Below are 15243 nucleotides of genomic sequence, written 5' to 3'. Positions count from 1 at the left end.
ACTCATCTCCCCCAAAGGAACAATTCCATTTGTATATTAAATGTTTAATTGTCATTATTCTATTTCAAATGTTCTGCATGTCTCGCCCATTCCTCAGCATTCCTACCATGGTGACAGGGGGCTATGGAAGTTGCCAACCTCTCTAGGGAGTAGCAGGTTGAAGAAGTCTGACCTTAGTCCATTTGCTCCTTTAGGGAGACATTTCACTCAATTTCCTAGACGTCTTTATCTCCAGGCACCGTTGGAGCAGCTCCAGTCAGCTCCCACTCCAAAAGTAAATAATAATTGTGTTGCTTTTGTGGAGCGAGCAAACCTATGTCAAAGTACACTAGCTGGACATTAGCCCTGCTTCGTTGTGTAGCAAAGGCTTAGAGGCTGCCTAGGACCAACAGGAAAAACAGGTTTTAACTCCTTTTTTCAATAATAAGGGAGTGGTAGCCAACGGCCCCAGGTCCTGACTGTGAGCCCTAGAAGAAAGTTTGGCCCTGTGAAAACTCTGGTCTCTTACATTTTGCTCTGTGAAACAGAGGTAAAAGATTGTATGTTTTTTCCACTTCAGTAAATGGAACCCAATCAGTTACAACCATGAGGCAGAACTTGTTTTTCTGCTACAGTATGCCAGTCCTCAGTTCACTGCAAGTTTTGTGCTGCTTTTTTACCCAAAATGCAAAAGACTGATTCTCCCAGCAGCATTCTAAAAAGGTATGAGAATTAAAGTATGGAGGGGTGAGTCTGGGTGGGTAAGAAACAAAAGGCTGACTGTGTGTTGGGATGCTTGGTAGTTTTCAAGATTTCTGAAAAGGAGGTGTGTGTGTGTGTGTGAGCAATTTCTAGGAGATCAGCTCTTCTCTTCATTTGCTTATGGTGCCTCGAGATTTAACTGGTAATAATTGATACGTTTTAGTGTTTCAGAAGACAATTAAAAATGGGACTGCACTTGTAAGGGAAGAATGGATGGTGTAATTAATGGAGCTGGCGCAGATGGCAAAACCGACAGCATTGATAAGAGAAAATACCATGACTGGATTTGTTTCTACTTGGAAACCGCTTTTGGACTATTGGAATGGTAATGGAATGGAAAAAAATGAAGTTTGATTTTGGACTTTGATGATTAAATTGTTTGTTTTTATAGAAATAATGTTAGCAAAAGTTTAACTAATGGTAAGAGATTAAGTTTGTATAATAAGCATTTATATCTGTGTTGGAGAAGGTCAGAAGTCACCTTATATTTTCCTTCTATTTCTGCACTTCCTTAGTTTTTCGTTTTTCTTTAGTTCTGTAGTCAAGCTTTTCTGTATTCTGTATTTTGTATTTTAACTTTACTTTGAAATTCTAATAAAGTTCTTTTTAAAAAATGGGACTGCACTTGTAAAAACTGTGGCTTTGACATGAATTTCACACATCCTTCACCATATGAAGCCTAAGTATTTTGTGCCTCTGACATCTATCTAGGCTCAGCTGTGAGGATCTGAGATAATGCAACTTATTCAGAATAAAGATACCTGAGCTCCTTCCTCTTAAATGAAAGGACAGTGATAACAAGGGCCCAATCAACCTTCTCCAGCCAGTAGCCTCAGATGCGTTTCAGCACATCTTGAATTGTCCAGCTGGGATTTATGTAGTTGAATCCAATAGGAGATACAGCAGAGATCTTTCATTTTCCTATTAAATATGTCTCATCCATCTATTTTGACCATGCTATCTCTGCCATCTCAGAGAATGTGTAGAGCAGGGGCTGGGAGACTAGGCTGAAGCTGCCATAACCAAAAGATGAAGCAGGCACAAGCAGAGAGGACAAAAGCCAGGAAACTTGTCTAAAAGATCCCTTCAGGGAGGTAGATAAGAAGGAAGCAAGTTGTTAAGGAAACAGGAAAAATGTCACCTGAACCAAACGAAGTTGGGCCTGAGCACATGGAACCCCCCCTATCCCATCAAGAGCTATCAGAACAAGGCAAGAGTAGCTGCTAGCCTTGTGAATCAACAAAGCAAGGACTTTGGGGGATAAAGCGAATCCCAAAGGCTGCCCACTCCTTGGTCTTTGGATCGAGACTTGGTGGCTTCTGTCCCTCTAGCTAGTGCCTGGCAGCCAAGTTGAGAAGGATGTGGGTAGGTGTTGATGTGCATGTGTGTGTATGTGTATGTGGGAGAAAGAGCAAGTATATTGCAACCAGTAAAGTTTTGCTATTACTTTAAATTCACTGGGTCTCCATGTATTACAAAGAACTTGTGCCTCAGTGTTCGGTTGAAAGTGATTTGGGTGTGTCCCTAATTACTTCCTGGCTGTTGACCAGGGCTGTGTGTCTCTTCTGTTCAAACTGCATCTATCTGGAAAACCCAGGTAGAAAGCAAGGGGGGGCTGACAAGATCTGAGTGCCTCAACAGGCTGTGAGAATGTGAGCGAGTGACCATAAGCTGAACCTGGGAGCTCATATGTAACAGGGCCAGGTTGCCTATTCGTTTGTTTTTAAACTGAGGGTGAAATATCTCAAATCTGGGGCAGGGTGTATTTGTTTTTTATGTCAATATTTCAGCATGCTATAACCATTGCTAAGCTGCTGCTGTTTCCTTCTCAATTACCCTGGTTGTGTATTGTATGCACCAGCTGAGCAGATCACATAACTGAGGGCCTTCTTTTTTAACTCCCCTAGTTTATTGGTTGGTATCCATGAGCTTTATGAGGGTCAATATACTGAGAATGAGTCTAGATGAAACAGGTATTGCCTACAGGAAGTTCATCAGTATGGCTAATTGGTGTGTATGCTATTCTAAAGGGAGTTGCATTTACCCTAAAGGAGCTACCAGGAGAGTGCTCAGCACCACTTTTAAGTCCCCTGGAACTCTCCATGTTTGGACAAGGCTTCTTTTTCAACCTAACTGTAACAGAATCAAGAAGGTAAACACCATTGGCCATCCTGTCATACAACCATCCAAACATTCCAACTGTATTTGTGGCTGATAACCTGATCCTGTGAAAAGAACAGGTAAGGGGTTTCATGCAGAGAGAGTTTCTGATGGAATGGAGAACACAGAATTTGGCTAAGAAGGAAGTTGTAAGCAGGAAGAGGAGAAGAAAAACTGGCTAACAAAGAACTAAATCTTTGACTGCCAAACAGATGCAGATTCTAGAGGGATTCAATACCACCTACAAAGTATCAGCATGGGGGTTGCTATGAAAAGAAGATAAAGCAACATGTTTTGTTTCTACCCTGTTGTAGAGTTTAAGGAAGATGACCTTGGAAAAGATAGGCCAGAACTATTATCAAAGCGATGTGGAGAAAAACATGGCTGAAGTCCAAAACTGTAGTGGGATAAGGGAATGGCCTTGAAGAACAGAAGGAAGAGCTGCTACCAAGACAACAGTCAGATAAAAGGAACCTGAGTCTGGGGCAGAACTGTAACCTGAGAAAACATCTCAGACAAGCCCCTCCCTCATTCTCACAAAGATGAAGGTGGAGGGGGAGTGCATTCAAGCTTGTGAGGTGCTAAAGAAAGAGGAGGTTTAGCTTTACCCAATTTGAAATTATAGTTTGCTGCTTGCTGTTTGGTTTGGATGAAAGAATGAGTGATGCTGAGAAATAGAAGGTTATTGGACTTAGAAGGACATGATTTGAGATTTGGGTGGCACGGCTATTTATGGTATGATAAAGTTAAGGTTAATGTAGATTTTAAAAATCATTTTATTAGACATGCCATTCTGAGAATTTGGAATAGATACAAACTTAGATTGTGTCCAAAAATACCCCTTTGGTTTTCACCACAAGAAGCATTTTACAGAAGAGAAATAGCAACTAAGCAGAAATGGTTGACTTATGGTGATACACTAGATTACTCACAGACTGAATTAAAAATAAAACCAAGAGAAGATTTAATACCAGAAGGATATATGTGCCTATGGTTTTCACATGTACAATTAACAGAAAGATTTAAAGTTAATAAAAAAGTTTTTTGGTTTTGAACATGATAAAACTAAATTTGAAATTGAGTTATGTACTAATGATGAACATCTTATTGCTAAAGTGTATAAGCTTTTGTTGAGATTTGAAACTGAGGATGAACAAGTTAAAGGCTGTATGACAAAGTGGGCTAAAAATGTTGGGTATAATATACAAATGGAACAATGGGAAAACGTGGATGAAAGGGCTGAAATTTACATTATGTTATAACCTTAAAGAGAATTTTTATAAAATGATGTATTGATGGTATTTATCACCAGAAAGATTGTCAAAAATGTACAATGCGGCTTCATGAACTTCCCTAATTCACATGGGTTTAAGGAGGGAAGGAGGTACAGCACAATCAGACTCGCAAGGTTCTGTTATTAGAGCCACTCTCAATAAAAGTAGTCTTAGTCTTCCTGTCTTCAGCAAAGGATTGTTACCTTGTCGTGGTGCTGGAGCTTGAGCACCTCAATGACACCATGAGCTAAACCGTGAAGGGCCACCCAAGACGGGAAGGACATGACAGAGAGGTCAGACTAAATGTGATCCCTGGGGAAGGTAATGGCAACCCACCCCAGTATTCTTGCAGTGAAAACTAAATGGATCAGTACAACCAGAGATATGTCAGTATACCATTGGAAGATGAGACCCCCAGGTCGGAAGATGGTCAAAATGCTACTGGGGAGGAACAGATGATGAGCTCAACTAGCCCCAGACGTGATGACGCAGCTAGCTCAAAGCTGAAAGGTCGGCTAGCAGCTGACGGTGCTGGTGGTGAACGGCTAATCCGATGTTCTAAGGATCAACACACCATTGGAACCTGGAATGTAAGATCTATGAGCCCGGGCAAATTGGATGTGGTTATTGGTGAGATGTCAAGATTAAAGATAGACATTTTGGGCGTCAGTGAACTGAAATGGACTGGAATGGGCCACTTCACATCAAATGACCACCAGATCTACTACTGTGGACAAGAGGACCACAGAAGAAATGAAGTAGCCTTCATAATTAATAGTAAAGTGGCTAAAGCAGTGCTTGGATACAATCCAAAAAATGACAGAATGATCTCAATTCGAATTCAGGGCAAGCCATCTAACATCACAGTGATCCAAATATACACCCCAACCACAGATGCTGAAGAAGCTGAAGTAGATCAGTTCTATGAGGATCTGCAGCACCTACTGGACAATACCCCTAAAAGAGATGTTTTCATCACAGGAGACTGGAATGCTAAGGTGGGCAGTCAGATGACACCTGGAATTACAGGTAAGCATGGCCTGGGAGAACAAAACGAAGCAGGACATAGGCTGATAGAATTTTGCCAAGACAATTCACTCTGCATAACAAACACTCTCTTCCAACAACCGAAGAGACGGCTTTATACATGGACTTCACCAGATGGACAACACCGAAATCAGATTGACTACATCCTTTGCAGCCAAAGGTGGCGGACATCTATGCAGTCGGTAAAAACAAGACCTGGAGCTGACTGTAGTTCAGATCACAAACTTCTTATTGCACAGTTTAGGATCAGACTAAAGAGATTAGGGAAGACCCACAGATCAGCTAGATATGAGCTCACTAATATTCCTAAGGAATATGCAGTGGAGGTGAAGAATAGATTTAAGGGACTGGACTTAGTAGATAGGGTCCCGGAAGAACTATGGACAGAAGTTCGCAACATTGTTCAGGAGGTGGCAACAAAATACATCCCAGAGAAAGAGAAAACCAAGGAGGCAAAATGGCTGTCTGCTGAGACACTAGAAGTAGCCCAAGAAAGAAGGAAAGCAAAAGGCAACAGCGATAGGGGGAGATATGCCCAATTAAATGCAAAATGCCAGAGGTTAGCCAGAAGAGACAAGGAATTATTTTTAAACAAGCAATGCACAGAAGTGGAAGAAGACAATAGAATAGCGAGGACAAGAGACCTCTTCCAGAAAATTAGAAACATCGGAGGTAAATTCCAGGCCAAAATGGGTATGATCAAAAACAAAGATGGCAAGGACCTAACAGAAGAAGAAGAGATCAAGAAAAGGTGACAAGAATATACGAGAGACCTGTATAGGAAGGATAACAATATTGGGGGTAGCTTTGATGGTGCAGTCAGTGAGTTAGAGCCAGACATCCTGAAGAGTGAGGTTGCATGGGCCTTGAGAAGCATCGCTAATAACAAGGCAGCAGGAGACAATGGTATTCCAGCTGAACTGTTCAAAATCTTGCAAGATGATGCTGTAAAGGTAACACATGCTATATGCCAGCAAATTTGGAAAACACAAGAATGGCCATCAGATTGGAAAAAATCAACTTATATCCCCATACCAAAAAAGGGAAACACTAAAGAATGTTCAAACTATCGAACAGTGGCACTTATTTCACATGCCAGTAAAGTAATGCTTAAGATCCTGCAAGGTAGACTTCAGCAATTCATGTAGCGAGAATTGCCAGATGTACAAGCTGGGTTTAGAAAAGGCAGGGGAACTAGGGACCAAATTGCCAATATTCGCTGGATAATGGAAAAAGCCAGGGAGTTTCAGAAAAACATCTATTTCTGTTTTATTGACTATTCTAAAGCCTTTGACTGTGTGGACCATAACAAATTGTGGCAAATTCTTAGCAGTATGGGGATACCAAGTCATCTTGCCTGCCTCCTGAGGAATCTGTATAACAACTAAGTAGCAATGGTAAGAACGGACCACGGAACAACGGACTGGTTTAAGATTGGGAAAGGAGTACGGCAGGGTTGTATACTGTCTCCCTACCTATTCAACTTGTATGCAGAACACATCATGCGACGTGTTGGGCTTGAAGAATCCAAGGCTGGAGTTAAAATCACTGGAAGAAACATTAATGATCTCAGATATGCAGATGATACCACTTTGATGGCTGAAAGTGAAGAGGAACTGAGGAGCCTTCTGATGAAGGTGAAAGAAGAAAGTGCAAAAGCTGGCTTGCAGCTAAACCTCAAAAAAACCAAGATTATGGCAACCAGCTTGATTGATAACTGGCAAATAGAGGGAGAAAACGTAGAGGCAGTGAAAGACTTTGTATTTCTAGGTGCAAAGAAATACAAATATGCTGACTGCAGTCAGGAAATCAGAAGACGCTTAATCCTTGGGAGGAGAGCTATGACAAATCTTGATAAAATAGTTAAGAGCAGAGGCATCACACTGACAACAAAGGTCCGCATAGTTAAAGCAATGGTATTCCCCGTAGTAACATATGGCTGCGAGAGCTGAACCATAAGGAAGGCTGAGAGAAGGAAGATCGATGCTTTTGAACTGTGGTGTTGGAGGAAAATTCTGAGAGTGCCTTGGACTGCAAGAAGATCAAACCAGTCCATCCTCCAGGAAATTAAGCCAGACTGCTCACTTGAGGGAATGATATTAAAGGCAAAACTGAAATACTTTGGCCACATAATGAGAAGACAGGACACCCTGGAGAAGGTGCTGATGCTAGGGAGAGTGGAGGGCAAAAGGAAGAGGGACCAACCAAGGCCAAGGTGGATGGATGATATTCTAGAGGTGACGGACTCGTCCCTGGGGGAGCTGGGGGTGTCAACGACCGACAGGAAGCTCTGGCGTGGGCTGGTCCATGAAGTCACGAAGAGTCGGAAGGAACTGAATGAATAAACAACAAAAAGTCTTCCTGTGGAATTGATTCTTGGTCTGAATGTAGAGAGTAAGGAATATGACCTTGACAGAGACAGGCCAGATTTATTAGCAAAGCAATGAGGAGTGGTGGCATTAATCATTTTGACCTGTCAGCTATGGGGGAAACCCAGCAACCCTTGGAAAAGTTCATTTCAGAGGATGAGGTTGGAGAGTAGTATGTCCCTTACATTAAGAACTATATCAAAGATTCTACCAATAACGGAGAATAACAACACTTCTTAAAAAGACAGATTCAGTTCTCATTCTTCTGAGCTACTTTGTGAGTAGCCACTTGCAGACCCCTTTTTTGAGTAATATGACTCCCAAAAAAGAAGATGCAGGTTTGCATGATATTGTAGATGCAATTGTTTATATGGATAGGTGCACTTAGTTTATTTTAAATAGAAAAATAAAATATTGTGTTAGTGATGACTGTGGTCAACCTGCTTTTCTAGCTAGCTGTCCAGATACTAAGCAGTTTTGATAGACAACATTTATTGCCTGTGGTGGATCATCTCACCTAGCTTTATGGCAGGCTGTCTCTGACAATAAAACTCCTGGTACACTATGCAGATCCAGGATGGGGAATCCTCTAGTCCACCAGGATCCTTCATCCAGCCTCCAGGGCCTTGAGCAAAGCTCTTTCCCCTTCCCCAAAGCTGCTTTCCTCCCTTGCCATTGCCAGCTTCCTAATTATACTTTGTTTGCATCTTGCCCTTTCCCTTTTGTCAAAAAAAGTGGAGTAGAGGCAAAGCCAGCTACAGCTGACCCCCACCAGTACTTCTGCAGGAGTGATCCATTCCTCATTCTTCCTCCTCACAGGGGAAAGTGGGACACGACGGGTGTAGGATTTCTGAAAATTGCTTCATACTTTCCCTGACTGTATTTTAGGGAATTCCATGCAGGCAAATCCAAGATTCAGGAGTGAGAGCTGGATGTGGTCTTGCACCAGTCCAAAGTCAGTCAGGAAATCAGAAGAAGCACACATTCAGGAAATCAGGTCCCAGGTGAAAAGTTGCCAACAGAAATCTGACTCCCAAGTCTTTCTTTTATAGCACTGACTCAGGCATGCTTCTTTATTTCAAGGAGCCCCACTGAACATTTCTGCTCCACTCACTTGGTCTTTCTGCAGGTGTGAGGGCTGAGGATCTTTTCCTACTCAGGCTCGAGGTCAGATGGTCAGCCTGCTGCTGAACCTCTGCAACAGGGGGCTGATTGCTCAGCTGCTCCAGACAGCATGCTCATCCTCCAACAGAAAGGTCTTGCTCTTCTTGATCTCATTTGCAGATACCTAAGGGCCCCCTGGCTCCTGATTTGCAAGGTCAGAACCTGTCAAACCCTGCTCCTCCAATTCAGAATCTGACTCATCAGACAGGCCCACAACACCCTCCCTTCTGCTGGAGATGCTATGCAAGACACTGGAGGTAGGAATTCCATGCAGTTCATACATGACAATCAATATATTTCCCACCTGGTAAAAATGCCCTCGTGGAAGCAACCAATCAAGAAATGTTTAAACAGAAATTGATTTCACATATTGGCTTCATCCCCAAAAGTATCTTTTTCCAGTGATGCCCCATTACTCAACCCAGCAAAGAATATCATCCATGGAGCTTCTTCCCTGATATACTTTCTCCTCACCAGACCCCTACAGACTCCATTTAAATCTCCTCGCTTTTGGAATTTCCTCTTAAGAAATGAAATTTCAGCAGCAAAATCCTCTATCTTCCTACAAACCAGCACACTACCAGACAAGTGCCCAAACTAATTTAAGCTAATAAATGACTTTTCATTCTTGACAAGAAAAACAAAAAAGGGACAGATCACTCTTTGAAGATCAATATTTGAATCACTGGTAGGTTTTTTTTTTTGCTGAATTTCTGTTTTTGTGGGAAATTAAACACATCAGTCTGCATAATGCCTAAGGGTCTCCTTTATGCCTGTAGGTACCCTAAGATATGTAGCCATACATTCAGCATTATAAATGATGCTTTAGTGTACACTTGAGTTAGATTAGTGTGTATTTTTCTCGTTCTCCTTCCTTCCTCCCCTGTTTATTTAATCTCACAATAAACCTGCACATGTTAGATCATGCTGAGAGAGAATGAGTAATCCAGAATCACCCAGGAAGCACCATAGCAGAAAGGGGATTTGAACTTGGATCTCTTCCCCTCCTAATCTGACACTCAGACATGCCAATACAATATATTGGCTTCTAATGATGGCTGTGTGTTTGTTATGTTCATAGCCTCCTCTTATTCTAAATCGCTCAGAGCAATTTGCACATAGTTCCAGATGATTTCTGATCTGGAGGCTGCTCAAAATAAGGTATGTAATTTCCTATTATTGTCCACTTCGATAGTTTCCCAAAGTTCAATTTTCTGCTCAGAAAAAAATGGCTTACCCTTTATCTTATAAGAGCACTGCAGTAACTTGGGAGGAGTTAGAGGGACATGTAGCTCTGGGCAAAAGGAAGATTTAGTACAACAGAGAAATTCTTCATGTCTTGAAACCAAATTCAAATGGGAATCTTCAGATGAATTTTCAAGCATGGCAAAGGAGAACTGCACAATATTCAAAGAATCGTCTTTTTTTTTAAGAAACTATATAACTTGAGGAAAGATTCTACTTTGTTTTCTTTTTAAAAGACAATAGTATGATACAGTAGATATGACTAAATCCCTTTCTAAAAGTATTTTTAAAAGTTTTTAAAAGGAATTGTTAAGTCTACTCAGCATATCATAACTATTAATTTATTATGCTTATAAAAGGTAAAGGTAAAGGTTTCCCTTGACGTAAAGTCCAGTCGTGTCCGACTCTAGGGGGCGGTGCTCATCTCCGTTTCTAAGCCTTAGAGCCGGCGTTGTCCGTAGACACTTCCGGGTCATGTGGCCAGCATGACGACACGGAACGCCGTTACCTTCCCGCCGAAGCGGTACCTATTGATCTACTCACATTTGCATGTTTTCGAACTGCTAGGTGATGAGCAAATTTTCTTTGGTGGCGAGATTATTTCAAAAGCAATTTTTACTTTTCTGCAGATCCAAAAAATAAAAAAAAAGAAAATTAAGACATTTGGGGTCTGCTTTTCACCCTGCTTGGCCAGTAACTATAACATGAACAGTTTGGCTAATAGGAGAGAACTTCCTGATCAATCCCTGGTAAAACTAAGGTTCTCCCTTGTCTACAACTAAGATAGCTTTGAGTTGCTCCTGACAGTCACTGGGGTGCTAGGCCTATCCAGCCAAGACTGCAGCAACATTTCTGTTGAGGTCAGATGAAAATCTTCCCAGTCTCCATATCAGCAGCACATTTTCCATGAAAGGCAAAATCAAGTGGCGAAAAACTCCAGCTGTCCCACCTTTGGGGATCAATTTGCCTGCAGGAGGCTGAGCTGACAAGCATTAATGGTGAGGGGATGATTCCTTTCCTTTCCTTTCCTTTCCTTTCCTTTCCTTTCCTTTCCTTCTACCATTCTTAGTAAAATTCATTTTGGAGAGAATGAACTAAAGAGAGATGGATCAATTGCCCCCAAGACTTTCCATAACCTTGTGCACATACATATAGGGAAATGGATTAGGATATCAGTGGTCACTGCAAAAGCCGAAGAGCCTTCCTCAGTCTAAATGGGTTGGATTTCCAGTGCCATAATTCTCAGTCATAGTAGGTGTCATGTTCACTGTTTCAATGTGCACTGTACATCGTAACGTTTCACATGCCATGGTGCTGACGCGCGTTTCTGTTTGGGAGGGAGCTGCTGTGAAACCTTGTGCCAAGCTCTGTATCTATGTTCATTTCGATGGAATGTGTTTGGGTTATGTGCTCTGCTCAAGGACGTTTCCCACAGACCATCAGAAGCCATCAGGAGCACCTGGGATTGTGAGCCTGGGAAGATTCTACGGGGGGAGGGATCTCATTTGTACCGAGGGTTTTTAGTTTGCATTTGGCGTGCTTTTCCCATTCTCAGCTTTCTTTGTGATCCTGCATACTATTCTTTAATAAATCAGATATCTTTGTGATCCTGCTTATGAGTCTGATGGTGTTTTAGAATAGGCAATCCTTACATAAAGCTGAGAATCACCGAAGTTGCACCGTTAGCTCCTACCAAGATTAGTTTCTTGTGAGGGAAAACAGTTAACCGTGGCCAAATCCAAGCTCACGACCGGGAGACTTGAGGAGCCAACTGGCTTAATGCCTGAGTCAATGGTCAGGAGCGGAGAAATGAGCCTCACCCCAGAACCTTCAGGTTTCCGGCAGGATTCGAGTTCCAGCCCTGAGGTAGAGGAATCCGATGATGGGAGAGCACCAGAGCAACTGGCACCCAGTGAATCGCCCGCAGAGTTGATCACCTGGGATGAAATGGGAGAACCCCAGCCAGGGACGTCCCAGGCGTCCTGGAAGTATTGGTTCCCGCTGACCCCAAATGTAGAATCTACCACGGTATCAGCAGGGAGACAGCCTAACACACGAGGGAGGGAGGAATCTCAAACCCCTGAAACGCTAAGAGTGGTAGAGGCCAAAATAGAATCGATGGAGTACATGTTAAGAAACCTGTCTCTATCATGGGGGGGGGCAGCTGAGGCGCGAAGGAGATTCCAGCTCCACGCAATCATCCTCCATCCCCTCACCTGGACTGCCGGCGGAACAGAGCCAGAGACAGCACGGGGATGAATCTCCACCCTGCAGAGTTCGACCACCAGTGTCCCCACCCCAAGGAGGGAGAACTACTGTAACCTGGGGCCCAACCACTCAAGCAGCCGCTGATTCAGCTCCAACAGGAGTGGGGGTGAAAGACTTTTCTGTCAAGTTTGATGGGGATCCAACTAAGTTGTCTTTCTTTCTCACTAATGCTAAAAGTTATATGAGGCAGTTTGGACCATACTTCCCTTCTGAAGAGGCTAAAATAACTGCCATTGCCACCAAGCTGAAGGGACAAGTGGCTGACTGGTATGTTCAATTAAGTGAGGCTGACTCCCCTGAGCTTGAGGATTTTGAGGAATTCATGTGGGCATTAAAGCTGCATTTTGAGGATCCTCTAGCCAAGGCAAGGGCTAAAAAGGCACTGAAGGATCTTAGCCAGGGCCAACTGTCTGTAGCTGATTACACCCTGGAGTTTAAGGCTTTAGCTGGGAAAATCCCCGACTGGTCTCAGTCAACCTTAATAGAACGGTTTAAAGAGGGACTCAACAGGGACGTCCTGCAGTGGGCGTTGTGGGTAGAGACGACCCAGAGACATTGTACGAATGGATCTGTCTGGCCGGCAAAGCTGAGCATGCCCAGCATACCTACATGCAAACCAAATGACCTGAAAAACAACCAGCCACCATGAGGGGACCCCGAAGTGCCACAACTGCTACCCGGCCAGGCTATAGAGCCTGGGAAGAGAGAGATCGGCGCTATGTGAGGGGTCAGTGTCTCCGATGCGGAAAGGAAGGGCATTGAGCAGTTGATTGCTAAAAGCCAAGGCTGGAGATCGAGCAGGCAAGCTGCCGGCCAAATCGCCACCCCCCTCGCGGCAGATGACAGCAGCCAAGGGGGCAGCCGATGCTGAAGAAGTACTCTACTTCTCGAGAGAGGCTGAAGATGACTCTAAGGAGCTGGCAGGAAATGCCAGCCACCTGTCATGAAGAGCACCTGCGGGCAGGTGGAGGAGGATGGGTGCGAGGATGCTATGGTGAGTGCTGACTGTCCCACTCTAGCAGTGAAAGTGAAATTGGGCTCCCACACAAAGACTACAGAGGTCTGGGCTTTAGTTGACTCTGGATGTTCCAGGTGTCTGATTCACCCTGATCTGGTTGCTGCTTTGGACCTGCCTAGCTTTCCCCTCCAGCAGCCTTTGATCTTCACACAGTTGGATGGTTCAACGGTGGGGGGGGGGGCAGCGACTCATTTCACTGGAACTGTCACAATGCAAATGGGCAGCCATCGTGAGACTAAAATTTATAGTAGCACCTGTTGGCAACCCCTTGGTAATTCTGGGGATTCCCTGGTTGACCTATTGAAGCCCACATATAAATTGGGAACACAGAACTCTGACTTTTAAGGATGGGTTTTACCAAGCCCCTACCGCAGAGAGGGCTTCATGTGCAGGGGTTGGAAGGGCTGCAATTGCCACACCACGCCCTAGTTTGGTACATTTAGAAGGCTTGCCTGATCGATACCAAGATCTTGCAGATGTCTTTGGAGAAATGGAAGCAGATCAGCTACCCCCCCCCATCAGAAAACTGATTGTGCCATAGAGTTGATTCCTAACGCTCAATTGCCCAAGCCAAAAATTTATCCAATGACTCAGAAGGAGATTGGGGCATTACGGGACTTTATTGACAAAAATATTTCAAGGGGGTTTATTGAAACTGCAAATTCCCCGGTTGGGGCCCCTGTGCTATTCTGGGAAAAGAAATGGCATGCTTAGACTCTGTACGGACTATCGGGGGTTAAATTCCGTCTCAATCTGCAACAAATACCCTCTGCCACTCATGAAGGACATGTTAGCTCATTTGTCAAAGGGCAAGATTTTCTCCAAGCTCGATCTTCGTGAAGCCTATTTCTGCATCCACATATGAGCTGGAGATGAGTGGAAAACTGCTTTTAATTGTCCACTGGGTTCATTTCAGTACGAAGTCCTCCCTTTTGGGTTAGCAGGGGTGCCCAGAGTCTTCATGCAATTGATTAATGAAGTATTACATGATCATTTGTTTAAAGGGGTCCTGGTTTATTTGGACAATGTGCTCATTTACACTGAATCCGAGGAGGAACACGAACGCCTTCTCAAACAGGTGTTAAGTAAGCTTAGAGATGCCAAGCTTTATGCCAAGCTTTCCAAATGTGAGTTTCACAAAACCCAACTTGACTATCTAGGCTATAGGGTATCTGACAAGGGCATTGAAATGGACCCTGAAAAAATTCAGGCAATTTTAAGTTGGGAATGTCCCTGCACCTGGAGGCAATTGCAAAGTTTCCTAGGGTTCAGTAATTATTACTGGCAATTTATCCAGGGGTTTGCTGAGATTGCGTTGCCCCTTACTGACTTGCTACGTACCAAGGGTTTGGGGGAGACATGCAAGGTAAAAAACCCTGCGGCAGTGCTGAATTGGACGCCTGAATGCCAGGCAGCATTCAAGAAGTTAAAAGCCCTCTTCACTGCTGAGCCTATTTTACAGCACCCCGATCCTGAATGCCCCTTTGTGGTCCAAGTTGATGCTTCTGACTCCTCAGTTGGGTCTATATTGTTACAGAGAGATTCTGAAAATCATTTGAAACCCTGCACTTATTTGTCCAGAAAATTTTCTGAAACTGAGCACCGGTGGCATGTTTGGGAAAAGGAGGCTTTTGCTGTAAAAGCCACTTTGGAAGCCTGGCGTCACCTCCTGGAAGGTGCTAAATGCCCTTTCGAGGTTTGGACTGATCACAGGAATTTGGAAGCCCTCCGCACCCCCTGGCGTCTCAGTCCTAAACAAATTCGCTGGGCTCAATTTTTCAGTCGCTTTAATTTCCAGTTAAAATTTATTCCCTAAAAGAAAAACTTTCTGGCCGATGCTTTGTCACGTTTACCTCAGGACCTTGACTACGTGGCAGATATAGTTGGGACTGTTCTCACTGAACCACAACTGGGCTTGGTTGCCATCACTCGGAGCCAGACCCGTGCGCAGGCAACC

At 43.6% G+C, this 15243-nt stretch overlaps 1 pseudogene; it reads left to right on the top strand.

Annotated features, from left to right (window-relative positions):
- The first annotated feature begins 10704 nt into the window (after positions 1–10704).
- LOC134507261 (uncharacterized) overlaps positions 10705–15243 on the top strand; it is a 15305-nt pseudogene continuing 10766 nt past the window's right edge.

This window comes from Candoia aspera, chromosome 1 (genome assembly GCF_035149785.1).
Source record: "Candoia aspera isolate rCanAsp1 chromosome 1, rCanAsp1.hap2, whole genome shotgun sequence".
Lineage (NCBI taxonomy): Eukaryota > Metazoa > Chordata > Lepidosauria > Squamata > Boidae > Candoia > Candoia aspera.
The sequence above is the reverse complement of the archived record's forward strand: the minus strand, read 5'-3'. Positions and strand labels throughout refer to the sequence as shown.